At 43.0% G+C, this 27,844-nt stretch overlaps 1 protein-coding gene across 2 annotated transcripts in view; it reads left to right on the top strand.

Annotated features, from left to right (window-relative positions):
• The window catches only part of CHCHD5 (coiled-coil-helix-coiled-coil-helix domain containing 5), a 62,944-nt gene that overhangs the window by 25,559 nt on the left and 9,541 nt on the right, over positions 1–27,844 (top strand). The window contains exon 5 of one of the 2 annotated variants that reach the window (XM_064268828.1): positions 12,511–12,529. The exons of the other annotated variant lie outside the window; for it this stretch is intronic. The gene's annotated coding sequence lies outside the window, so the exon portion shown is untranslated. Of the gene's footprint in view, positions 1–12,510; positions 12,530–27,844 lie in introns of those variants that run through there. 2 annotated transcript variants of the gene reach the window in all.

Below are 27,844 nucleotides of genomic sequence, written 5' to 3'. Positions count from 1 at the left end.
GAATAAGGTTGGACCCCTACCTCATACCGTATAAAATTAACTCAAAATGGATCATTTGAAAATGGATCAAAGATTAGGATTAGTGGATCCAATTATTAGGTGCCTGTTATGGATTGAATTATGTCCCTCCAAAATGTGTGTTGTAAATCCTAAGCCCTATACTTGTGGATGGAATTCCATTTGGGAATAGGATTTTATGTTAATGAGGCCGTATCACTGTAGAATGTGTCTTGAGCCAATCACTTCTGAGATACAAAAAGAGCAGATCAGGCATAGAAGCAAGAACCACAAATGGAGGAAGACTTAAGCCACATGGAAATCACCAAGGAACCAAGGAAGAGAAGCTGCAAGAGATAAGGATTTTCCCCCACAGCGGACTGAGAGAGCCTTTCCCTAGAGTCGCCTTTGCACTTCTAGCCTCCAAAATGTGACAAAATAATTTTCTGTTCCTCAAAGCCACACACTTGTGGTATTTCTGTTATAGCAGAAGCACTGGATAAGTAAGACAGTACCCATTATTAGACCTCATCACCCTCAAATGGCCCCTTGTTCTGAGATGATACCATCAGGATCTCATGTTGGGAAACGAGATGTACTGGCAGAGACACTGCAAGCAGTGAAGAACACCCTTGTCTGGAGTAGGTGTCAATTTTAGTAAGGATGAATCACTCTCCTCTCCAAGATAGGAGAGGTCTGATGCAATCAACTCACCACCAAGAGCCTGGCTGCTATCCTCAAGGGTTGGTACCATATCGCACAGTGTTGGTCTTGGTTTGTGTGATGGTTAAGATTGCCTGTCAACTTAGCTGGGCCATGACTCTCAGTGCTTTGGTAGTTGTATAATGTTGTGATCTCTTCCCTGTTGAAATTTGATATGTGATCATCCCCATGATGGAATCTCCCGAGTGGTACCGGTGGCATGGGGCCTGTGGTGGCTCACAGCCCCCTTAGCCTTCATCCCTCCGTCTTCCGCCACCTACTTCCTTCCTGCTTACCTTGCAAAGGTTGTTGACTTGTTCTGGATCCAGCAGCTGTCCCTTGTCTGACTTCTGGTTCTTGGGACTTGAGCTAGCAGCTTACCTGTCCATCTTGGGATTCCCTAATCTTCATGGCCTGTGAGCAAGAGTCCTGTTCTCTGACCTGTGCTTATCCTGGGCTCACCAGCCCCTGCAGCTAAGTGACTCAAGAGAAACCTTGTGGTCTTGCCTGCCGACCTTGGGGATTCCTCCACCATCACAACCTGTGAGTAGAATCCCTGCCCTCCAACCTGTTCATCTTGGGTTCGCCAGCTTCTGCGGCTCCGTGAATTGGAAAAGGACTCTATCCTGATCCAAGGACTTGGGACGTTCCAATGCCTACAATTTGTGTGAGCTGTTTCCTTGATATAAATCTCTCTGTATATATTTATATGCATTACTGGTTTTGCTTCTCTAGAGAACCCAGCCTAAGACAGCCAACTCTCTGGCTGTGGCAGCATAACATCAATCTCTGCCTTCGTTGTCACGTGGCATTCTCCTCTGTATGCCTCTCTGTCTCTTTTCTCCTATTGTTATAAGGACAACAGTCATACTGGATTAGGGCCCACCCTACTCTCATTGGAAACCCTGGTGGTGTAGTGGTTAAGTGCTGCAGCTGCTAACCAAAAGGTCAGCAGTTCAAATCCACCAGCTGCTCCTTGGAAACTCTATGGGGCAGTTCTACTCTGTCCTATAGGGCCACTATGAGTTGGAATCAACTCAACAGCAATGAGTTTGGTGTTTGGTTTCCTACTCCCATTAACACTGTGGAATCCACTTCAATGGCATCATACCCTACCATCAGCCTTAGCCTATGGAGGACTGCCACCACTGAGTTTTCTGCTGATACCACAGGCTGTCTCACTAGTATACTCTGAATTGCATCAGAAGTAAAGGACTCTGATATATGCAACTTACTCTCAGATTGTTAGGGATAAAGAGTAAGAACCTGTATGTATAGAGAGAGAACGGAGGAAGAGAGAGAGAAGAAACAATAAAGCAAATGAGGCAATATATTAACAATAGGTAAATCTGAGTGAAGGGTGTATGGGTGGTTTTTGTACTTTCAACTTTTCTTTAATTGTGAAATTATTTTCAAATGTTTTTAAATGCCAAAAGAGGGAGATGGTAGATCTTTAATCACCTTTCCAAACTTTTTCACAGTAACTGGGATACTCAAGTTTTCTACTACATGTCAAATCTGATCTTTGAAAGCTCGGCGGGAAATATCAGTGGACCATGGTAGTCTCCAGACAATCTTTGGTTAAATTTTTTTCTAATTTTTAAATGTATCTCTTTTCCCTTTTTACTTTCTTTATCCTTAATCAGGCTCCTGAAGAGCACATATATTTTATTCTGAAAGAAGCTATTTGGAATTAATTCTTTTAGCAATTTTGCTTTGCTTTTATTTCCTGTTTCATTAATATCATGTTCCAATTTCACTAATGAATGACACTGACACTGATGAAAGATCAACGTGCCATCAACAGAGGCCAAAGCTGAGCTATGGGGATTTTGAGAAATGTAGTTCAGGAGACCCTGGGTGTGTAACCAGTTAATGACTTGGTTGCTAACAGATAGGTTGGAGGTTCAAGTCCACCCAAAGTTGCTTTGGAAGAAAGGCGCTGGTGATCTACCTCTGAAAAATCAGCCATGAAACCCTATGGAACGCAGTTCTACTCTGACACGTGTGGGGTCACCATGAGTTGGAGTCTACTTGATGGCAACTCTTTTAGTTCGGTCTAGCCAAGGTGACATATTTCAAACTGCTTTACTAAGATGTGTAGACTAGGAGGAGGTATGAGAAGTAGGATCTGAAATCTTTGTGAGTTGATTATTGAGGAGAGCTTTTCAGCACTCAGCAATACCAGGTGTCTGTGGATGACTGGGAGCACAAAAGGTCCATCAGATACCATTGTTGAGTGGCTTTGCAGGCTTTGTTACAAAGGTTGCACCATTGTTAAAACTGTAAAAGATTAAAAAAAAAAAAAAAAAAACCCTTTGCTGTCGAGTCAATTCCAACTCATATTGACCCTGTGGAACAGAGTAGAACTGCCCCATAGAGTTTTCAAGGAGAGGCTAGTGGATTTGAACTGCTGACCTTTTTGGTTAGCAGCCGCAACTTGCCGTAGCTCTTAGCCACTGTATGGCTAGGGCTCCATAAGTGTAAAAACATGACATGGTTTAGTTTCAAGAGTGACAATGGTATGAATGGGGTAGGCTGATTGAACTGGAACAGCAACAGCATAGCACTGAAAAAATGTCAATAATTCTTGCAGCTTGAGACTCTGTGAAGCCTTGCTATGTGTGGCTCTGTCAACACTTGGCAGCATGAGGCTCTGTGAACCACTGCAGCCTGAGACTCTGTGAATTCTTCCAGCATAAGCGTCTGTGAACCCTTGCAGCATGTGGCTCTGTGAACCCTTGCAGTGTGAGGCTCTGTGAATCATTGCTGCGTGTGGCTATGAATTCTTGCTGCCTGTGGCTCTGTGAATCCTTGCTGCTTGAAGTTCTGTGAATTCTTGCTGCGTGAAGCTCTGTGAACCGTTGCAGTATGAGGCTCTGTGAACCCCTGCTGCCTGAGGCTCAGTGAATTCTTGCTGCCTGGGGCTCTGTGAATCCTTGCAGCATTAGGCTCTCTGAATCTGAGGTCTTTTTCACAGGGATGAGTGTTCCCATCAGGACATGAAGTAAGGTTTCTGCTTCTTTGGATTTATTTTGCTCTTTATGCTGGTGTCATGGATTGAATTGTGTGCCCCAAAAATATGTGTCTCATGGTTGTCCTTCATTTTGTGATTGTAATTGTATGTTAAAGAGGATTAAGGTGGGATTGTAACACCCTCACCCAGGTCACATCCCTGATCCAGAGTAAAAGTTTTCTTGGAGTGTGGCCTGAACCACCTTTTACCACTCAAGAGCTCAAGAGGTAAAAAAGAAAGGGAAGCAAGCAGAGAGGGAGGACCTCATACCACCCAGAAAGAAACGCCAGGTAGCAGAGCGCCCTTTGGACCCAGGGTCCCTGCACAGAGAAGCTCCTAGTCTGAAGGAAGATTGATAAGAGGCCAACAGAGAGAGAAAGCCTTCCCCTGGAGCTGACGCCCTGAGTTTGGACTTTTAGCCTACTTTACTGTAAAGAAATCAATTTCTCTTTGTTAAAGCCATCCACTTCTGGTATTTCTGTTATAGCAGCACAAGATGACTTAGACAGTTGGATACTTATTTGGATCTTTCATTTTAACCTTTATTTTCTCTAATGTGAGCATTTTGTTATTGCTGCTACTTGCCATCAAGTCAGCTCCAAGTCACGGCAACCTTAGTGTAATGGAACGAAATGTTGCCTGGTCCTGTGGGCCTATAAATATCTATAAAGCATTGGTGATATGGCAATATTTTCGTTGCTATATACTAAATGATTTCCACTGTGGTTTCTCCTTTGACACATGTGTGTTGAGGGTCTACCTCTTTTTCATTGACCCTCTACTTTACCAAACAAGATCTCCTTCTCCAGAGACTGGTCCCACCAAATAACACATCCAAAGGGAGATGAAGTCTCACCATTCTAGCTGTACTTCTTCCAAGACAGATTTGTTTGGTCTTCTGGCAGTCGGTTGTCTATTGAATATTCTTTACCAATACCATAATTTAAAGGCATCAATTCTTCTTTGGCCTTCCTTATCATTGTCCAGGTTTTGCATACATTTGAAGCGATTCAAAATATCAAGGCTTGGGTTAGGCAGACTTTAGTCTTCAAAGTAACATCTTTGCTTTTCAACACTTTAAAGAGGTCTTTTGTAGCAGATTTGCCCAATGCAATACGTTGTTTGATTTCTTTTTTTTTTTTTAATTTTTATTGTGCTTTAAGTGAAAGTTTATACATCAAGTCAGTCTCTCATACAAAAATTTGTATACACATTCCTATATACTCATAGTTGCTCTCCCCCTAATAAGACAGCACACTCCTCTCCACCCTCTATTTCCATGTCCATTTAGCCAGTTTCTGTCCCCCCCGCCTTTTCATCTCCCCTCCAGAGAGGAGCTACCCATATAGTCTTGTGATTCTATTTGATCCAAGAAACTCACGCCTCACCCGTATCATTTTCTATATTATAGTCCAGTCCAATCCCTGTCTGAAGAGTTGGCTTTGGGAATGGTTCCTGCCTTCGGTTAACAAAAAGTCTGGAGAGAATGACCTCTAGGGTCCTTCTAGTCTCAGTCAGACCATTAAGTTTGACCTTTTTACGAGAATTTGAAGTCTGCATCCCACTGTTCTGCTCCATCAGGAGTTCTCTGTTGTGTTCCCTGTCAGGGCAGTCATTGGTTGTAGCCAGGCACTGTCTAGCTCTTCTGGTCTCAGGCCTCTGATTTATGTGGCCCTTTCTGTCTCTTGGGCTCATAATTACCTTGTGTCTTTGGAGTTCTTCATTCTCTTTTGCTCCAGGTGTGTTGCGACAAATTGATGCATCTTAGATGGCCTCTTGCTAGCGTTTAAGACCCCAGACGCCATGCTCGAAAGTGGGATGCAGAATGTTTTCTTAATAGATTTTATTAAGCCAATTGACCTAGATGTCTCCTAAAACCATGGGCCCCAAACCCCGCCACTGCTGTGCTGGCCTTTGCAGTGCTCAGATTATTCAGGAATCTTCTTTGCTTTTGGTTTAGTCCAGTTGTACTGACCTCTCCTGTATTGTGTATTGTCTTTCCCTTCACCTAAAATAGTTCTTGTCTACTATCTAATTAGTGACTACCCCTCTCCCTCCTTCCCTCCCCACTCTGGTAACCATCAAAGAATATTTCTTCTCTGTTTAAACTATTTCTTGAGTTCTTATAGTAATGGTCTCATACAATATTTGTCCTTTTGCAAATGGCTAATTTCACTCAGCATAATGCCTTCCAGATTCCTCCATGTTATGAAATGTTTCATGGATTCTTCATTGTTCTTTATTGATGTGTAGTATTCCATTGTGGGGATATACCATAATTTATTTATCCATTCATCTGTTGATGGGCACCTTGGTTGCTTCCATCTTTTTGCTATTGTAAACAGTGCTGCAATGAACATGTGTGTGCATATACCTGTTTGTGCAAAGGAGTGGGATTGCTGGATCCTATGGTAATTCTATTTCTTTTTTTTTTAGTTCTATTTCTAGTTTTTTTTAAGGAAGCGCCAAATTGATTTCCAAAGTGTTTGTACCATTTTACATTCCCACCAGCAGTGTATAAGTGTTCCAGTCTCTCCACAACCTCTCCAAAATTTATTATTTTGGGTTTTTTGGATTAATGCCAGTCTTGTTGGAGGTGGAATCTCATTGTAGTTTTGATTTGTGTTTCTCTAATGTCTAATGATCCTGAGCATTTCCTCATGTATCTGTTAGCCACCTGAATGTCTTCTTTAGTGAAGTGTCTGTTCATATTTTTTGCCCATTTTTGAATTGGGTTATTTGTATTTTGGTAGTTGAGTTTGTGCAGTACCATGTAGATTTTAGAGATTAGGCACTGATTGGAAACGTCATAGCTAAAAACTTTTTCCCAGTCTGTAGGTAATCTTTTTACTCTTAAGAAGTCTTTGGATGAGCATAGGTGTTTGATTTTTAGGAGCTCCCAGTTATCTAGTTTCTCTTCTGGTGTTTATGCATTGTTAGTAATGTTTTGTATACAGTTTATGCCACGTATTAGGGCTCCTAGCATTGTCTCTATTTTTTCTTCACTGATCTTTATTGTTTTAGATTTTATATTTAGGTCTTTGATCCATTTTGAGTTAGTTTTTGTGCGAGGTGTGAGGTATGGGTCTTGTTTCATTTTTTTTTTTTTTTGCAGATGTATATCCAGTTATGCCAGCATCATTTGTTAAAGAGACTGTCTTTTCCCCATTTAACAGACTTTGGGCCTTGGTGAAATATCAGCTGCTCATATGTGGATGGATTTATGCCTGGATTCTAAATTCTGTTCCATTGGTCTATGTATCTGTTGTTGTACCAGTACCAGGCTGTTTTGACTACTGTGGCAGTATAATAGGTTCTAAAATCAGGTAGCGTGAAGCCTCCCACTTTGTTCTTTTTCATTAATGCTTTACTTATCCAGGGCCTCTTTCCCTTCTGTATGAAGTTAGTGATTTGTTTCTCCATCTCATTAAAAAATTTTGTTGGAATTTGGATTGGAATTGCATTGTATGTATAGATCGCTTTTGGTAGAACAGGCATTTTTATAATGTTGAGTCTTCCTATCCATGAACAAGGTATGTTTTTCCACTTATGTAGGTCTTTTTTGGTTTCTTGCAATAGTGTTTTATAGTTTTCTTTGTATAGGTCTTTTACATCTCAGGTTAGATTTATTCCTAAGTATTAGGAAACGCTGGTGGCATAGCGGTTAAGTGCTATGGCTGCTAACCAAAGGGTCGGCAGTTCAAATCCACCAAGCGCTTCTTGGAAACTCTATGGGGCAGTACTACTCTGTCCTATAGGGTAGCTATGAGTTGGAATTGAGTTAATGGCACTGGGTTTGGTTTTTTTTTTTTTTTGGTATTTTATCTTCTTGGGGGCTACTGTAAATGGTATTGATTTGGTGATTTCCTGTTTGATGTTCTCTTTTTTGGTGTATAGGAATCCAACTGATTTTTGTATGTTTATCTTACATCCTCATAATCTGCTGAATGTTTCTACTGGTTTCAATAGTTTTCTTGAGGATTCTTTAAAGCTTTCTGTGTATAAGATCATGTCATCTGCAAATAAAGATACTTTTACTTCTTCCTTACCAATCTGGATGCCTTTTATTTCTTTATCTAGCCTAATTGCTCTGGCTAGGACCTCCACCACAATGTTAACTAAGAGCGGTGATAAAGGGCATTCTTGTCCGGTTCCCGTTCTCAAGGGGATGCTTTCAGACTCTCTCTGCTTAGTATGATGTTGGCTGTTGGCTTTGTATAATGCCCTTTATTATGCTGAGGAATTTTCCTTCTATTCCTATTTTCTTGAGAGTTTTTATCATGAATGCGTTTTGGACTTTGTCAAATGCCTTTTCTGCATCGATTGATAAAATGATGTGGTTCTTGTCTTTTGTTTTATTTATATGATGGATTATATTAATTGTTTTTCCAATGTTGAACCAACCATGCATATCTGGTATGAATCCCACTTGGTCATGGTGAATTATTTTTTGATATGTTGTTGAATTCTATTGGCTAGAATTTGTTGAGGATTTTTGCATCTAAGTTCATGAGGGATATAGGCCTGTAATTTTCTTTTTTTGTGGTGTCTTTACCTGGTTTTGGTATCAGGGATATGCTGGCTTCATAGGATGAGTTTGGTAGTATTCCATCCTTTTCTATGCTCTGAAATATCTTTAGTAGTAGTGGTGTTAATTCTTCTCTGAAAGTTTGGTAGAACTCTCCAGTGAAGCCATCTGGGCCAGGAGTTTTTTTTTGGTGGAAGTTGTTTAATTACCTTTTCAATCTCTTTTTATGGGTTTATTTAATTTTTCTACCTCTGTTTGTGTTAGTTTAGGTAGGTGGTGTGTTTCTGAAAATTCATCCATTTCTTCTAGGTTTTCAAATTTGTTAGAGTACAATTTTTCACAGTAATCTGATATGATTCTCATAGTTTCAGTAGGGGCTGTTGTGATATTGCCCATGTCATTTCTTATTAGGGTTATTTGCTTCCTCTCCTGTTTTTCTTTTGTCAGTTTGGCTTATCAATTTTGTTAACTTTTTCAAAGAATCAGCTTTTGGTCTTGTTAACTCTTTCAGTTGTTTTTCTATTCTCTATTTCACCTAATTCTGCTCTAATTTTTATTATTTGCTTTCTTCTGGTGACTGAGGGTTTTTTTTGTTGCTCTCTTTCCATTTGTTCAAGTTGTAGGGATAATTCTTTGATTTTGGCCCTTTCTTCTTTTTGTATGTGTGCATTTATTGATATAAATTGACCTCTGAGCACTGCTTTCACAGTGTCCCAAAGGTTCTGATAGGAAGTGTTCTCATTCTCATTGAATTCTATGCATGTCTTTATTCCATCCTTAATGTCTTCTATAACCCAGTCACTTTTGAGCAGGGTATTGTTCAGTTCCTAAGTGTTTATTTTCTTTTCCCTGGTTTCCCTGTTATTGATTTCTACTTTTACAGCTTTGTAGGCAGAGAAGATGCTTTGTAATATTTCGATGTTTTGGATTCTGTTAAGGCTTGCTTTATGAACTAATATGTGGTCTGTTCTACAGAATGTTCCATGTGTGCTGGAAAAGAAAGTATATTTGGGTGCTGTTGGGTGGAGTGTTCTGTATATGTCTATGAGGTCAGGTTGGTTGATTGTGGCATTTAGATCTTCCGTGTCTTTATTGAGCTTCTTTCTGGATGCTCTGTCCTTCACCAAAAGTGGTGTGTTGAAGTCTCCTACTATTATTGTGGAGCTGTCTATCTCACTTTTCAATGATGTTACAATTTGTCTTATGTATCTTGCAGCCCTGTCATTGGGTGCATAAATATTTAATATTGTTATATCTTCTTGGTTTATTGTCCCTTTAATAATTATATCGTGTCCTTCCTTATGCTTTATGATGGATTTAACTTTAAAGTCTACTTTGTCAGAGGTTAATATTGCCACTTCTGCTCTCTTTTGATTGTTGTTTGCTTGATACGTTTTTTTCCATCCTTTGAGTTTTAGTTTGTGTCTCTAAGTCTAAGGTGTGTCTCTTGTAGGCAGCGTATAGACCGATTGTGTTTTTTAATCCATTCTGCCACTCTCTGTCTCTTTATTGGTGTGTTTAGTCCATTTACATTCAGCATAATTATGGATAGGTGTGAATTTAGTGCTATCATTTTGATGTCTTTTTTTGTGCGTTGTTGACAGTTTCTTTTCCCACTTAGTTTTATGTGCTATGTAAAAAGAAAAAAAAAATTTTTTTATGTGTTTTATCTTCACATATTGTCTTTTCTTGTTGATTTTCTTTTTGCTGAGTCTTTTTTTTTCTTGTATTTTATTTTGATGTGTAGGATTGTTAGTCTCCTTTGTGGTTACCTTAATATTTACCCCCAAATCTAAGTTTAAACCTAACTTTTATTTCTTTATATTGCCCTTACTTCCTCTCCATGTGAAAGATCTGTGATTACATTTCTTAGTCCCTCTTTATTGTTTTAATGTTGTCTTCTTTTACATAATGACACTGCTGTTTCCCTGTTTTTAGCATTTTTTTATCCTGATTTATTTTTGTGATTTCCCTATCTGGGTTGACATCTGGTTGCTCCATCTAGAACATCTGTTCTAGTCTTGGGTTGATATCTGATATTATTGATTTTCTAACCAGAGAACTTCCTTTAGTATTTCTTGTAGTTTTGTTTCAGTTTTTATGAATTCCCTAAACTTCTGTTTATCTGGAAATGTCCTAATTTCGCCTTCAATTTGAGAGACAGTTTTGCTGAATATATGATTCTTGGTTGGCAATTTTTTTCCTTCAATGCTTTATATAAGCCATCCCATTGTCTTCTTTCCTGAATGGTTTCTGCTGAGTAATCCAAGCTTATTCTTTTTGACTCTCCTTTGTACTTGACTTTTCATTTTTTCCTAGACACTCTTAAAATTCTCTCTTTATCTTTGGTTTTGGGAATTTTGATTATAATATGTCTTGGTGGCTTTCTTTTGAGATCTACCTTATGTGGAGTTCGATGAGCTTCTTGGATAAATATCTTCTTATCTTCCATGATTTCAGGGAAGTTTTCTGCAAACAAATCTTCAACAATTCTGTCTGTATTTTCTGTTATCCCTCCCTGTTCTGGTACTCCAATCACTCATTGGTTATTTCTCTTGATAGAGTCCCACATGATTCTTAGGGTTTCTTCATTTTTAGAATTTTTGAATCTGATTTTTCTTCTAATATATTGATGCCAAGTATTTTATCTTCAGTCTCTCTAATTCTGCCTTCCATTTCCTCAATTCGGCTCCTCTGACTTTCTATTGAGTTGTCTAATTCTGTAATTTTATTGTTTATCTTCTGAATTTCTGATTGCTCTCTCTCTGTATGGATTCTTGCAGCTTATTAAATTTTTCATTATTTTCTTGAATAACCTTTTTAATGTCTTCAATGCTTTATCTGTGTGTTCCTTGGCTTGTTCTCTGTTTTGCCTGACCTCGTTCCTGATGGTTTGAAATGTTCTGTATATTAGTCTTCTGTTTTCTGCATCTGGTAATTCCAGGAAAACATCTTCATTTGGAACATTCCTTGATTCTTTGTTTTGAGAGCTTGTTGAAGTGATCATGGTCTGCTTCTTTGTGTGATTTGATATTGACTGTTGTCTCCGAGCCATCTATAAGTTATTGTATTAGTTTATTTTATGTTTGTTTAGTGTATCCTAGGTTCTTGCTTTGTTTTGTTTTGATATGCCCAGATAGGCTGCTTGAGTGAGCTAGCTTGACTATTTTTGCCTATGAAGCTCTAACATCCTGTCACCAGATGGCTAGAGCTGTTACCAGGTATATGAGTCTAGGAGTCCATTCGCTTTTCTTGTATGGATTCAGCGCAGGAGTCCAGGTAGCTGGTCATCACGTGTGTAGTACAGGCTCTGTACTACAGTCTTAGAGGAGCAAGGGTGATTGGTGTACTTACAGGTATCTGGTTGCAGCAGGAGGTCACGCTCTGAACAAGGCAGGGGGCTGAAAACTGTTCCCTGAGTGTCTGTGGGGAAAGCACGTCCCTGTTCCCTAGAGCACACAAGTGGGTGGGGTCTGCAGCTGGACCATGGGCACCTAATGCTTTTGGTTGTAAGGCCTGGGAGGTAGCTCTTATTCCTGGATCCCTGTCGCAGGTGGCTAGGTGATGTAGGTGGAGCCACCAGTCCTTAGGCCCCTGATGTGGGTTGGTGAGGACTGTGTTTAATAGGCAAAGCAGTGTCAAACATCAAACACCCACCTTTCCATTGCACAGCAGAAACAGTTGCAGTCTGCCAACAAGTAACTCTTCTCCTGAAATGGGCCCACACAGGTCCATGCAAGGGTGAAAGATATTCAAAGTCCGTGGACGGTTTGTGTGTGGACAGGAGCCGCTCCTGTTCTGAGCTTCCCAGGTTAGTGGAGCTGGCAGATTATCTTTTCCCTCAATTGTGAATTTATTCCTTCTCCAAGGCCAGGAGAATGCCTCAGGACATGCAGCAGAACCTAGCTCAGTGCCAGGGCAATTGACAGCCCCTGGAGCCAGCTTGGGGTCTGGGGGCACTATAAAATAAATGCAATTACTTAGCTTTTGCCAAGAGTGCCATTCTCTCATTCTGGAGGTGTAAGTAGGCTGTGCAGCTCACTCTCTTTCCCTGAGGAAACCATGTCCTGAAGGCTACCACCAGTCCCACCATGGTTGCTCCAGGGAATGGTGCCTGAGGGTTCCTGGCAATTCAGCTCCAGCAACTCCTCTCTGCTCCTGAACCATCCCTCCCTCCCTGTACTGCTCTGTCCGTTGTCTAACTTTGCCTTTGATACTCAGGGCTCCTAGCTTGTCATATATATAATCATTTCACTTGTTTTTCCAGGTCTTTGTTGTAAGAAGGATCACCGGAAGTGTCTGTCTACTCCGCCATGTCGACCCCACCTCCCATTGTTTGATTTCTTGACTGTTGCTTCCATGGTTGTTGATTGTAGATCCAAGTAAAATGAAATTCTTAATCTTTATCTCTAGCAATGTTTTTTGCCTAAAATTCTATTTTGTCTGATATTATTAATATGGCCACATTTGCTTTCTTTTCTGAACATTTGTCTACATATATTCTTTTGCATTTTTTAAGTCTTTCTGAAAATTAAAGTTTTAGATGTTTCTCATAAATAGTATAAATTGGTATTTTCTATAACCCATCCTGATAAACTCTGCCCATTAAGTGAAAAATCCAATCATTCATATTATATATATTCCATTAAAATTTATATTATAACCAGTGATCTGTTAGTTATTTTGATTCTTATTTTGTGATTTTTATTTGTCTTCACATCTGTGTTTATGCCTCTCTGATTTCTTTTGGATGGATTATTTTTCTAATTCCTTTTATTCTTTGTTTAAATGTAGGATTTATATTTCAAGCCTAATGATTTTTACCAAAAATACTTTGACATTCATAATTAACTTATTAAAGTGGAAAATTAATAAATAACTGTACTGCCCTTTGAATCATATAAGGATATTTGAATACAATAGCCTCGCCTTTCTCCTTATATATTGCTGTTCATCTTGTTATTTTAAATCCAGCAGACATTCTTATTGTTTTTTGCACTGTTTGTTCTTCATTCTTTCCTGCATCTCAAAGCCTTTTCCTGGATTGCTTTCCTCCACCTAAAGTACATCCTTTGGAATTTACTGAAGCTCTGTTGTGGGCAAACACTATTTTTGGCCTGAAATTGTCTTTATTTTGCCCTCATTCTTGAAATATATTTTTGTCAAGTATATATAATTCTGTTAACAGCCGAGTGCATTAACCGTTAACACCATCACAGATATGGAGAATCTAGGAGAGGTGGTGAGGCTTCTCTTTCACCCTCTGGATACCCTCTGTCGTCCCCACTGCACAACAGCTTCTGTACTTCCCCAGTAGGGGGCGGCCTCAGCTTGGGCGTCATTTCCTATCCATCTGCTGAGGAAACAGGACAGACTATGCCTCACTGGCATGGTGCCCAGCTGCCGGCGGCAGCAGCTCCAGAGACGCAGGATGCACAGGAAGCTGTCAGAAAGGCTGCTTTGAGTCCTCCCTAAGCTGTGTCGGTTCTGCCTGACAGATGCTCAGCTCTGGCATCCTGCCATGCTCCCTTCTTTAGGATCCTGGGATGAGGGATCATTTCCTTCTCATCCCATTTTAGACTGCTCTCCTTGCTTCTACTCAGTGTTCCAAATATGTTTTCTGAGGCATAGAATCATTGAGCATCACAGAGGCTGAAGGGACTTAGTAGCTGCTGGTTTAGGGGTGGAGCCCTGGTGGCACAGTGGTTAAAGAGTGTGGCTGTTAACCTGGAGGCTGGCAATTTGTAATCCACCAGCTGCTCCTTGGACACCCAACCCTATCAGGCAGTTCTACTTGGCACCATAGGGTTGCTATGAGTTGGAATCGACTTGAAGGTGATGGGTTTGGTTTTGGTTTTCTTTTCAGTCTAGGAGTTGTCATTTCAAATAGCTTCAAAGACAAGCAAATCCAAGTGAGTTGCTGTAGAGTTGATTCTGATTCAAGGCAACCCGTGTATGCCAGAGTAAAACTGTGCTTCATAGGGTTTTCAGTGGCTGATTTTTTTGACTAGATCACCAGGCCTTTCTTTCGAGGTATTTCTGGGTGGATCTAAACCTCCAACCTTTCAGTTAGCAGACAAACATGTTGACCATTTGCGCCACAAATGGGAGTCCCTAACGGTCAGCAGAGAGTTTAAATTTGTGAAGCCGACTGGGCATAAGATGGTAGGGAATGATAGCGGTGGCTAATGGTAAATTGGAGAGAGAAGCCTTGGGAAAAAGCATCTAAATTCAATTGTTTTTCAAATTGGGAGTAAAATAAAATATGGCTGAGGGCTGAGTTGGTATATTGGCTGCGGTTTCCATCCTGTCCGGTCTATGCCCTCCTGTTTTTTTTTTTTTTTTTTTTTAGCCCTCCACCTGCCTGGTGTCTTTGTGGCATTCAACCCTATAACTCTTTTTCCTTCTTTAAGTGCTTACCCCTTTTGGCCTCCTTGTCACTCCCCCTCCCCCATTTTCCTTCTTCCTCTTTAGTCACCCCTTCTTAGTGTATTTTGCCAGTGTCTTTCCTGAACTCCCTCCAAAAATGTCAGTTTTTCTGGTTTCTGTCCCAGGTCCTTGCCTCTTCTCCCTCTTCTGCATGTGGTAACCCTTTCACTGTATAGATGAGAACACCCATGCCCGGAGAGGGAACATTACTTGCCCATGATAGAGCCAATTTTCTTGTAGTCTCTGGTCTCTTTTGTGTTCTTTGTATGTTGGGGCTCTGGATAAATACTAAGCAGCAACAGTTGGGGATGGCTTGGACTTCTGGATCCTCCTGCCCCCGGCTGCTGACTAGTCCTGGATTGCTTCATTTCCTGCTGTGGCCACAGATACCCTGTTTGGAGAAAGCTGCCTACCCCAGAATACAGGGCACTCCTTTTCCTCGGAGTGAGTCACTGCCTCTGAGCAGACTTGTGGACAGCTTGACTCCAAGACCGAGTCCTCCCTCCCACTGCTTTTTCCAATGATCACCTCCAGCGATGCTCCACTTCCCCTGGCCACCTCCCTATGGCTGGGACTTTTATTTACTCAGGTTTTTTTCTCTCTAAAATGAGGTCCTATGCAGAAGTACCCAGGAGGCTTTTAACCTTCATTTCTCTGATCTCACAAAGAAATAAATATTAGAAGCATAGCGTGCTGTTTTCTCATGATGTGTGAAGGTTGCTGGGATGTGGCATGTGCTTGTCATGGCTTTGCAGGTACTGAGGGTAGTTTTTTTAAAAATCCAATATTATAATCTACTCAGGCACCTCCAGGGGGATCAGCAGGCAGTGATGAGCTTGGCGAGGCACAAATTTTAGCTCCAGCCTCCTGAGCTGCAGGAACTGAGTTGTGGCTCCATTACCAGTCATAGGGAGCCTCTGAGACCTGGAGCATGCATTTATGATAGGGCTGGTCACATGAAGAATGTAACTTATTCTCACTATGACTAACCCATGTGAAGACTGGCACACAGACTAATGCCATTGTACCGGAGCTCCTACTTGCCCAACACCGTCAACCAGCATGTGCAAAAGATGACTGGAGCCTGAAAAGCTGGGCTGAAGAACGTCATCTCGAGAATACCCTGCAAGAAGAGAAAATGAGAATATTTACCTATTCATTCAAGTAACAAGAAACACAGAAAGAAACCGAGACTGATTAAGATCAGTTATCTGGTCGGGACAGGAAGGAAAGGATCAATGGAATGGAAGGGGAATGACACTTCTCTGAACATATCTTCTTGTTCTGAGCTGACTTTTGGAATCATTTTAATATTCCACATCTCAAAAATAAAAAAAATAAAATAAAATCCACAAGAATGGGAAGAACCCTAAAACTGAATGGAAACGGAAATTTTAAAAAATGCCTTTTGACATCTATCTTACAAAAAACCCAAACAACCCAAACCCATTGCCATTGAATCGATTCAAACTCATAGCGATCCTATAGGACAGGGTAGAATTGCCCTATAGGGTTCCCAGGGAGCAGATGGTGGATTTGAACTGATGACGTTTTGGTTAGCAGCCTGAGCTATTAACCACTCAGCCACCAGGGCCCCTCTATCTTACCACTTTGTAACAAAAATAATTGAGCCCTTCCTATGTGTTAAAATTTTTCCTACAGTTTCATTTAACCCTTGTAACATCCCTAAATGGTAGGTACTATTACTATCCTTGAATGAATATGGAAGACCAAAGAAGAATTGATGCCTTTGAATTGTGGTGTTGGCGAAGAATATTGAATATACCATGGACTACCAGAAGAATGAACCAATCTCTCTTGGAAGAAGTACAACCAGAATGTTACTTAGAAGCAAGGATGGAGTGACTGTGTCTTACATACTTTGGACATGTTGTCAGGAGGGATCAGTCTCTGGAGAAGGATATCATGCTTAGCAAAGTACAGGGTCAGTGGAAAAGAGGAAGACCCTCAATGAGGTGGATTGACACAGTGGCTGCAACAATGGGCTCAAACATAACAATGATTGTAAGGATGGCCCAGGAACAGGCAGTGTTTTGTTCTGTTGTGCATAGGGTTGCTATGAGTCAGAGCCCACTCGATGGCACCTAACAACAGCAACAACATTACTATCCTTGTTGTACAAGAGAGGAAGCCACGACTTAGAGAGGTTACAGGAAGTCTCAAGATATGAGGAATTTGAACTTCGGTTTTGTATCAGGTAAGATTTAACTCAGGAAACAGATATCGTTCTGAGAATTTAAAGCAGAAAAGGAACTAATGCAGGGAATTTAAAATGTTGGAAGGGCTAGGATACTGGGTTTGGGGCTGGACCTCTTGGGATGACTCCCAGAACCCCAAAGAACTGACCTGCCACAATGAGGAAGGTGGAGAATCAGGAAGCTGCCATTAAAACTAGTAAGTTCAAGAGTACATTGCCTTAGCTGCATCCAGGCATCAGTAAGTTGTCATCTTCACTGCAACTGCTTCTCATAAGCCTGAGGCTGGAGTCTTGGCTCTGGTTCCACAGCTTCTGTGACCTTTTGTGCCAACAGAAAACAGCACCAGGCAGTGGGATGATGGCCTCCACTTCATTTTACCTTTCTTTTAAGACCATCGAACTGCCCCTTTTTTTTAACTGCCCTGGCCTCTACGGGCAATGCAGAAAGACTCCCTAGAAGGAGGTAGGAATGGATGTTGAATGCCCAGCATCCACATCCCCCAGGCCTGTATGCAGAATCCAGGTTTGCGACCACCATACTACTCAACAAGTACCAACAATGAGAAGAGAAAAGAAAATGGTTGCAGGGTGGGACAGACTGAAATTGTAGCTGTTTCCTTTTGTTGCTAAGGACTATGGAGGAGATCTGGATGGCAGAGCCAATCCTGAAGTCATAGTGTCTCTTATCCTAGACTTTCCTTAAATTTCAGTTTTATAGTCGACCCTGGATTATGCATGTTAATAGAGGAAAGTTAATTGATGAGCATGCTCTGAGATCCTACTACATACTCAGCTCTATGTCAGGCACAGAAGTATGAGTTAGGGTCCCTGGGTTCCAGGAATCTATGGTCTCAGTGATAAACATTTCACACCACAAGACTAGAGATAAGGGTATGAATGAGTGGGTACTGTCTATAAGGTCTTTAGGAATTCTGAGCACTCTTTGTGGGTTGGCTTCCTAGAGGATATGGGATTTGAGCTAAGCCTTGTAGGTAGGATTCAGGTAGGTATAGAAAAGGGATGAGGAAATTCCATATAGCAGAACGCACTGTGAACAAAGGCATAGAAGGGACATGGTGTGTTGGGAGCCAAGGAGAAGACCAGCCTTTAAATAAGAATGGACAATGCAGAACGACACATTTATAACTCTCCTGGGGATCTCTTAGTGTTCCAAAGTCAAGGTGAATATCATGGGAGGAAAGTGTCCACAATAAGGCTGGGGCGAGGGGCTGAGGTTGGTGAATTCCAGTCCCTAGACTTTTGCCCTTTGATAGCTCCCTATTGATATTTGGTATCTACCTTGCCTTTTTCCAATTCTTTATGACTGGAGTCAAGGAGATTATCAGGAAAATGCAGACACTGAATTGTGGATCTACACATTAACAGTTTTTTGCATAAAGGGTAGGTAAAATGCTGGCTCCTTCCATTGCTTTTGCTTTTCTCTTCCATCTCTACGTTTGAAACTGAAGTTTATAAGCAGCAATCACTCCAGTCTAGAGCAGCTGCTCCTTGTTTGCTGAGCTAAACGTCAGACCATCAGCCTGGCTTTATCTTCCTAAAGCAAGCTTACCTGCAGAGCCCCCAAAGGCAAGTAAGAAGAGACATGAGGAGAAATCACTTCTCTCCCTTCTAGTCCCCTCCCCTGCTGTAGGGTTTGGTGCTCAGCAGGAGTAACAGAGAGGCAGGGAGGGGGGTCAGGAAGGAAATGAGGAAAGAGAGCAAGGAGGCTTTTGTGCCCAGTGGGAGAGGGAGCCCCTGGAGCCTGATAGGCAGATGCTAAAGTTTGGTAACTGAGCAGCAATGCAGAAACATGGAGAAAATCAAAACATGGATAACTCATTGTCAGACTGTTGGTTACTGGATCATGAGTTTAATTGGGACCAATGTTCAGATAAATCTGGAAATCCTTAACAAGGAACAAATGTAGCATCTGGCCCTCAAGTCACTGTCCCCCACAGCACAACATTGTTATCCCCCTTTTAAGCAACAACAAAATAGTCCCGTATTGCCAAGAGAGTGAAGTCAATACCTGGCCCCTATTGATCGTTTTTTGCCTGTCTGTCCCTGCTCCCCTGTGCCCTTCTCAGCACCCATTCTCAGCCATGCAGAGCAGCCCCTTGCCCTTTCCCCCACCCCGGGCCCTGCAGCTCTGGGTTCCTGCCCCCTATCCAGACTCCACTCCCCCTTCCTCACCCAGCCACACTTCAGCACCAGCCACGTACCACCTCCTCCGTGGGCACTGGGGCCCCAGGCCAGGGGGTGGCTCCCTTGTCCAAGCCCTCAGGCACTCTGCACACCACTCCGTCTCAGTGGTTTCCATATCCTGTCTTCACGGTGTATTCCTCTCGTTACCATACCATACCTCCTCCATCACCCCAGATTTGGGGGTTCTTATGTGCAGGAGCCAAGTCTTACTCTTTTCTTTACCCTAGAACAAGATATACTTTCTGATGCTTGTTGTTGTTGTTAGTTGCTGTAGAGTTGATTCCAACTCATGACGACCCCAAGTGTCAGAGTAGAACCGCTCCATAGGGTTTTCAAGTCTGTGACCTTTCAGAAGCAGAGAGCCAGTTTAAAGACTATTTAAACCACAACCCACAGTAAGAAATACATTTCACATTATGACCCAGTTTACACAGATGCATACACATAACTGAAACAGAAGTCTCATGAAATAATACTTACTGGTGCGGTGTTTAAGAGCTCATCTGCTAACAAAAAGGTCGGCAGTTTGAATCCACCAGCTGCTCCTTGGAAACCCTGTAGGGCAGCTCTACTCTGTCCTGTAGGGTTGCTCTGAGCTGGAATTGACTGGATGGCAACGGGTTTTTTTGTTTGTTTGTTTGGTTGGTTGGTTTTAATGTTTGATGCGGAGCCCTGATGGCATAGTGGTTAGGAGCTCACAGGTTTGATTTTGGTTTATGTTTGATGCACTCTGATATTTTTATTTTGTTTTCCTTAAAGTGCTCGTTGGGATTTGCAGGTGGAAGGCCACAGTGTTGAGGCAGAAGGAAAAACTGCTGTTGTTAATGTGAGAAGGGCTTCCCTTCGAAGTCACGATCAGATTACGATTAAGCAGTACACAGCAGCTCTGTTGTGTAGACATAGTCTTGGCCTTATTATGAAATAGAGGCTGAGGCAGGGGCTTGCTGACAACGGCGATGGACTTTACGCTCCGGGAATGAACTGGGGCCACTTGGCTTCGCAAACTTCCTGCTCAGTCTCATACCTTCCTTTCACTCTTTTCGCACCCATCACTACCCCACCCCACACTCTGCTTGCTGCTGCAGATGTATTTTGTGTGTACCTCTGTGTTTGCACCTATCACACTGTAATGTAATGCAATTCTCTTTCATATGGGTCTTTGCTGCTCAGCTTAGCCCCTAAAGGGAACCTAGCCTGGGAAAGCTAGCCGGTGACAACATTCATGGTGTGAAAAGGAAGGGTTGGCTTGCTGCACTCTTGGAGTCTGCAGGGCCCATCTTTCCCCACTTGTTGTCTGAACAAGGGCAGGGGTGGATTATCCAATAGGCAAGGTAAGCACAATGCTTACTTTACTTACCAGATCATCTGTAGTGAACAATTTCACATTTTTCACCACATCAAAGATTCTGCTTCTAGATAATGGCTGGCACCTGTCTCTTTCCCAACCCCACAGCACCTTCCTACAGAATCAAAGCCTCTTTTCAGTTACAATCCTTGACAGGGGCAGATGACCCAGTAAGCAAGGTAAGCACAGGCTTATTTGTGCTTACTTACTAATCTGTAGTGAACAGTTTCACATGGGCTTCACCACGATGTGAAACTCACGTGAAATTGTTCACTACAGATGCTTTGGCTTACCTTGCCTATTGGATAATCCGCCCCTGGCAAGGGGATGCTGTGAGTTTACAGCTGTACCAGGGGTGGTTGGTGAGGGTGTGCTGGTTGGAGCAGGGTGGCAGGAGCTGCTCAGAGGCAGGGAGCCATGACTCGAGTTTGACAGTGAATTTATAAAACTAAGTTATCTCTTCACTCTATATGTGAGGTACAGTTTGGCCTTTTGTTCCTGAGAGCCTGACTATACTTGAGGCTAATGACTATACTTGAGGCTAATGACTTGAGGCTAATGACCAAATGGAACCACCTAGGGGCCCAATGATGACTAAGCCTCATGAGCCATGATGTAATCTAGCATGGCCACATGGTAAGGCCAGTAAGAGTCCAGAGTTCAGAGGCTCACCTACGTGCCTGATGCTAAGACTCATGAGGCCTGATGTAGTTTATGATGGCCATGTGGTGAGGCTGATGAAGGCCCTGAGCCCTGGGGCTCCAATGGAGCTTCCAGGTAGGTAAAAGTGAGTTTCTGCTCTCAGGAGGGTAGTGTGTCGCTTTGGGACACAGAGACTCCACACTGGGACCCCACCTGGACCTTCGCCTATACATGTCTTCGTTCGTATCCTTTTTTGCTGTGTTAAAGCTGTTTTCACAGGTATGATGTTTCCCATTAGCTCTGTGAGTCACTCATTCCAGTGAATTATTGAACCCAACGGAGTAAGGGGGAGCCGGCCTGTCTAAAAGGGGAGTCATATGGACTCCTGAGCTTGTGGCTGGTACTCTGAGTGGGTAGTAGAAAACCTTGAGTTTGGGACTGGCTGATCTGAAGTGGAGGGAGTCATGTAGACTCCTAAGCTTGCAGCTGGTACCCGCTGACCAGTCCTAGGTGGGTGGGAATTAGAAAGAGGAGGGCTTCGTGGGCAGCTGGGGTCTGAACTGAACTTGGAAGGGAAGCTGAGATTTTTGCAGGATGCAGTTGGCCTGTGGAGTTGTGCTCGTTATCCACCACCCATTTTAGCATCAGAAGTGGGTGACTTTAGTCTCCCTGCTGGCTTGCACAGTTGGTGTAGCCGGCATGATTCTCTGGAGTGAAACTTGATTGCACAGTATATAAACCTAACAATTTAAGGAAATAAACCTGGGCCTCAGAGGTGAACATTGGCACTTAAAAGCTGACTCTTAGGATTGGAGTGGGTGGAGGACCAGTTAGCCGCTCAAAGGGAATAATTGCACTCCGCTGCAGGTGATCCAGCCTAGAGTCTTTGGAGCTTCCTCTTCTCTTTCGCTGTGCCTCACCCCGAGCACGTGGTGACTTGATACAGTGTGGGGCAGAATGGACAGAACTGCACACCCACCTCCCATCACAGTACACCAATATTCCAGATAAAAAACTTCTTTGTAGCTGTCAGGAATCACACGGATCATGAAACACAAATAAGTCATGATTCTCTTTGCTCTGCGAGAGCGGCAACCACACATTTATCGTGAAGGAAGAAACAATAACAGACATCGTGCACTCTGTTCCGTAGAGGCCCTGCCACCTCAAAAGGCACTACAAGGACAGCATAGCCAGGCTCTGCCTGCTTCTGTCCTGCACTCGATGTGTGTCTGTTCTCCCAGCCTTAGCAAATGCCTTTTACGGGGATGGCATGGTGCTATCTGCCAAGTGGGAGGAAAATGAATTCTTAAAATGAATTTGAGCAACTCTGCAGATTAAACAAACACAACAGAAAAAAAAAAGTGAACAAATGTTCCTCTGAACTATTTACATAACCCTGCTTTCTCTTCTGTCACCTGCTGCAGTTGTAACCCTTTGTACACATTGCTTACCACACACAAAAAACAGAACCTGGACTCTGCTCCCCAGGAGCTTATAGTTTGTATTGAAATAAGGTAAAATGGAAAGACCATGAATGGTGGCGTAAAAAAGGCCTGAGTGGAGACTACAACGCCACTTACTAGCTCTGTGTCCTTGGGAAGCAACCGAGCCCTTCCAAGCCCCAGGTTCTCATCTGCAGATGTAGGGTAACTAAGGTGTTCTCCCAGACTTGGGGCAAGGAGAGAAGTGGGGAGACACACATGGAAACACCTGACATTTGTGAGGAAGGGAATTACTTTCTAAGGTAACCCTGTGAGGCCACCTGCTTCCCTCCAGAAGGGCGTGGTGGTGACAGTCAGACAGGGCAGAGTAGGCTTTTCCTGTTTGGAAGCAGTGGAAAATAAAGCTGGCTGGCAGCAGGGACCCGTCATGGAAAGCCCCAGCCAGATACAACAGCCTGGATTTTGTCCTGTAGGCAATGGGGGTGGAGAAAGGTTTTTTGAAATTACTGATTTAACAGATTATTCTGCCATCTGTGTAGGCTGGTTTGTTGTGGGGTGAGGCTGGAGGATGGGAAATAGCTGAGAGGTGTCAGAGGATGAGTGGCTGGACTTAGGAGTTTGGGGGCAGTGAGGGGAGGGCAGGTATGAGTGACCGCCTGGTTTCCACATGCCCTTTGTGTTTACTCTCGTGTCTTTCTCTCTCTTTGCCTTTCCCTTCCATGGTCCTTCGGTCTCCACACCACGTCCACCTCCCATGTGAACCCTGTGTTCTAACATCTAAATCAAATGAAGCTTAGCAATTGCTTCAGATGCTGAATCATCTGCCAGCCAGCCCTCCCAGGGTAAACTTGTCTGGCTGCTGTGAGCAGGTTGTGAGCAGTGTGCGAGCAGACCCACTCTTTCTTTAGTATGAGAGTGAGAAAAGCTACTGCTGGTTAGACCTCACAGGAAGCCAGAGCCACAGGGCAGCACCTGACGTCAGGTGCAGCACAGCCGGCTGAGTGAGAACAGGAGGTGACACCTCGACTCCAGGCCAAGGAAATCAGGTCACCCTGCCCCCATACACTCTGCCAGTTGCTGAGGGACCAACTGGCTACCTCTGGAGAATCAGCGTAAGTCTCTATGGAACAGCCGTCAGGGCATGACACCTGGATGAGATTCTCAATTCAACCTGCAGATGAGTTTGGTTTAACCAACACATGACTTGCCACCCCCTTTTATATCACACACCTCCCTCCCTGTCTGGCTCGTATACCTGCCTTTGATTCCCGGCCAAGGTACTTTATGAGCGAACACCACCTGTCTGTCAGTGGAGGCTTGTGTGTTGCTATGATACTGAACAGGTTTCAGCAGAGCTTCCAGACTAAGACAGACTAGCAAGAAAGGCTTGTAGATCTACTTCTGAAAATTAGCTAATGAAAACCACAGGGATCACAACAGTCCAATCCTGCCATGCATGGGATTATCACTTAATTGGGGGCTAATTCCATGTTTGCTAACAACTACCGTCTTGACTTTGAACTTATGAATTTACCAATTCCATTGTGCAGGGCATGAAGAAATACAAAGTTACCCCAGGGGCTTCTGATACTGTTGGGAAAACAAGACCAAGTACCCAGGCAAAGAGGCTGACCATACCAGACCCAATGAGTGGTGCAGATGCCTGTATCTTGGAATTCAGTTTAGCAAAGAGATCTTCTCCAGCCAGAGTCGTGATTAAAAGGTGTGTAGAGATGAGGTGCATACTGGGCCTCATGGAAAGAGGAAAGTCTGGATGGGCAGAAGAGAGGGATATTTCACATGGGGAAGGACACTAGGGGGTCTTCATTTTTGGTGCTCAGGCTTCATTTCACACGGCAGGTGACTCCTGAAGGGTTTGCAGTGGGAGTACTGTGCAGGATGAAGGCACACGGTGAGAGCATACACGGGGATCGGGCCACATGGATTCAAATAAACCAGGAAAGGTAGCAGGGGTGGGAATTGAGAAGAGGGATCTATTTGGAAGAAATTTCTGAGGATGTAAAGATTGATGCAGTATTGAAGCTGAAGGATTCAATGAACACTAGACTTGAAGCTTCAGAGAACCTAAGAGAGATATGGGTCCCTGAGTGGTGCAAATGGTTAAGTGCTCGACTACTAGCAGAAAAGTTGGTAGTTTGAACCCACCCAGAGGCATTTCTGATGACAGAACTGGTGATCTGCTTCTGAAAGATCTCAGCCTTGAAAACCCCATGCTCACATGGGGTCACCATGAGTTGGAATCAACTCAATGGCAACTAACAACAACAACAACAAACAGAGATACAGCTTTAGTAACCAAAGCGTGGAGTCATGAGGAGGTGGTTGCTTGAGGGGGTGAGAAGTTGAGAAATTTTGGTTTAAATGTGTTACATTTCATAGAAGAAATAAGCAGCTGCCATTAGAACTGTGCACCAGGAGATGGAGGTTTGGTTGAAATCTGCGTGCAGGTGGTGATTTAGGGTGGTAATGGATTAGATGAGATTCCTAAGACAGGTGTGGAGAGAAACACACTGGGAAACTGAGAAAGGAGGAAGAAGCAGGGGAGGAGACTGATGTGGAATCGGTGAGGTGGAGAGGACATGGATGTCAGAGAAGACAACCTTAAGAAAGAGATTAGTGAAAAGCTAGAGAGGATTCAGGAAGAAAGACAGCTAAGAAAAGGCTGGGGCATTTGAAGCTAGAGGCCACTGGAATTTTAGCAAGTATGGTTAAACCAAAAAACCAAACCCGTTGCCATCGAGTTGATCCAGACTCATAGCGACAGGGAACAACATATTTCAGAGTCAAGGAAAGCGGGCAGAAAAGGAGCAAAGGCAGTGGGTGTAGACCACCATTTCAAGCAGTCTATAGTGGATTAAAGGGACAGAGGGAACAAGAGGAAACTCGTGAATGTTTGAAGGCAAAAGGAAAGGAGAGAATGATGAGAGAAGTACTGAAGCTGCTAATGACACATGTGAAAATGGAGAAGAATGGACACAGATGAGGTGGTGAGGGTGCCAGCTGTGCTTGGCCAGTCTCTGGCCCTGGGTCCCCTCACGGTCCCAGGTCTTCATTTCTGAGGTGAGACAGCAGCAGAGGGAAGTTAGGCAGCTGGACAGATGGGGTACACTCTGGGAATGGCGAGGACCTCTTAGCTTAGGACCCAGAACACCCAGAGAAATGATTATTTCCCTTTTTATTATTTACTCCTCTCTCCTTTCTCCAGCACAGGGCCCCATCAGAAGTAAAAACAAAAAAACCAAACCCATCACTATACCACCAGAAGTAGTGACTAGAAATTGTGCAAAAGGTTGTAAACACTGGTGAAACCATATGAGGTGGCCCCTGCTATCAGCATTCAGGCATAAGCAGCTGAACGGGAAGTGAAAGTGGGTAACCAAAGGGAGGTGAGGCAAGGAGTGCTTTAATCATCAGTCCTCTTGGCAGCAAGCTCCCAGCAAACCTTTGCTGAGACTGTGAGTACTTAACAGATTGAAAGTTCTTGACGGGCAAAGTCTGTCTCTTCAGGATTTGGTTACCCACGCTGACCCCATGACAGCTATGGTGTCAGTAGCCAGCTCTTTGGAGGTAGGAACATCAGCAAGCAAGGAGGTGACTTTGAGGGTGACTTCACTGGAAAGGTAAACATGTACCCTGAGGGGAAGGAGAAGCTTGTCAGCTGGGCTGTGGGAGGCTGTTCTGGCCAAGAAGAAAGAGGGATGGAGTCAGAAGAGAGAACTTGTTCTAAATTGAGAGGGGCAGTGTAAAGGGAGAGACAGTGTTGATCAGGAATGACAAATTCAGGGTCGGAAGTGGAAGGCAAAGAAAAAAAAAAAAGCTTGTTGCTGAGAATGAGAGGCAAGAGATTTAATTCTGGTTGATGCTTTCAAAGATGATATTAAAGAGATGATAAAGAAGAAGGTTGATACTGATGAAAGAGATGTAGCTGGCCCATTAGGCCCACAAGTGTCATCTGAATGAGGCCTAAAGACACTCCTCCTTTTTGGTCAAGGACCCAGTAGATGAATTCTAACCAAAGGGAAGAAAAATGTGGGACAGAATTTCAAATTGTTATAGACACCAGACTTACTGGACCCATTGTGACTGGAGGAACCCTAGAATCTACTGCCCTGAGATATTCTATAAGCCTTGAACTGAAACAATCCTGTGATGTCATCTTTAAACTGAAAATCAATTTAGTTCAACTATCAAAGAATGTTCCCATTGAGATCAAATTGACAGTAGTAACTCTAAAACCCCAAGAAGTTTAGGGGACAGAGGGTCTATGTTACTGGTGGTGAAACAACATGGGTAGGGAGAGCAAGAAGGGTGACACAATGTGAAGAATGTAAGCAATGTCACTGAACTGTATTTGTTGAAAATGTTGAATGGGTGTATCTTAGATGTCTAGTGCAGCTATAACAAAAATACCACAAGTGGATGGCTTTAACAAACATAAATTTATTTTCTCACAGTTCAGGAGTCTGGACGTCTGAATTCAGTGCACTGACTTTGTTGTTGTTAGGTGCTCTAGGGGAAGGCTCTCTCTCTCTCTCTCTGTTGGCTCTGGAGGAAAGTCCTCGTCTCTTCAGCTTCTGCTTCCTCGTTCCTTGAAGATCTCCATGTGTCTTGGCATCTATCTTGCCCCGTTTCTGATCACTATCTTGCTTTTAGTCTTTTTTATGTCTCAGAGGAGATTGACTCAAGATGTGCCCTACAATAATCCTGCCTCATTAAGATAGCAAAGACAAGCCATTCCTAAATGGGATTATATAATACCCACTGTCTTTGAGTTAATTCCCACTCTATAGGACAGAGTAGAACTGCTCCATATGGTTTCCAAGGAGCGGATGATGACTTCAAACTGCCTACCTTTTGGTCAGCACCCGAACTCTTAACCGCTGTACCACCAGGGCCCCTAAAGGCACAGAGGTTAGGATTTACAACACATATTTTTGGGGGACACAGTTAAACCCATAATAGTGTGTATGTTTTATGTATAGTTTCACCAAAAATTAAAAAAAAAATTCCAGCCTTAAAACTGGTATTTTCTCTTATGCACTGGGTGGACGTCAAAACTGCTACAGTTCGGCAATGTCATGTCAAAGTGAAACAATTCATATAGTCTATGACCTAGCTGGTCTACTTGCACAAGGATACACATGCACACATGTGTGTATATATACATACATGTTGTTGTAAGGTGCCATTGAGTCGGCTCCAACTCACAGAGACCCTGTGTAAAACAGGACGAAACACTGCCCTTTCCCGCACTCTCCTCACAATCACTGCCATGTTTGAGCCCATTGTTGCATCC

The sequence above is a fragment of the Loxodonta africana genome, chromosome 15 (assembly GCF_030014295.1).
Source record: "Loxodonta africana isolate mLoxAfr1 chromosome 15, mLoxAfr1.hap2, whole genome shotgun sequence".
Taxonomy (NCBI): domain Eukaryota; kingdom Metazoa; phylum Chordata; class Mammalia; order Proboscidea; family Elephantidae; genus Loxodonta; species Loxodonta africana.
This window is presented reverse-complemented; position numbering and strand designations above follow the sequence as displayed.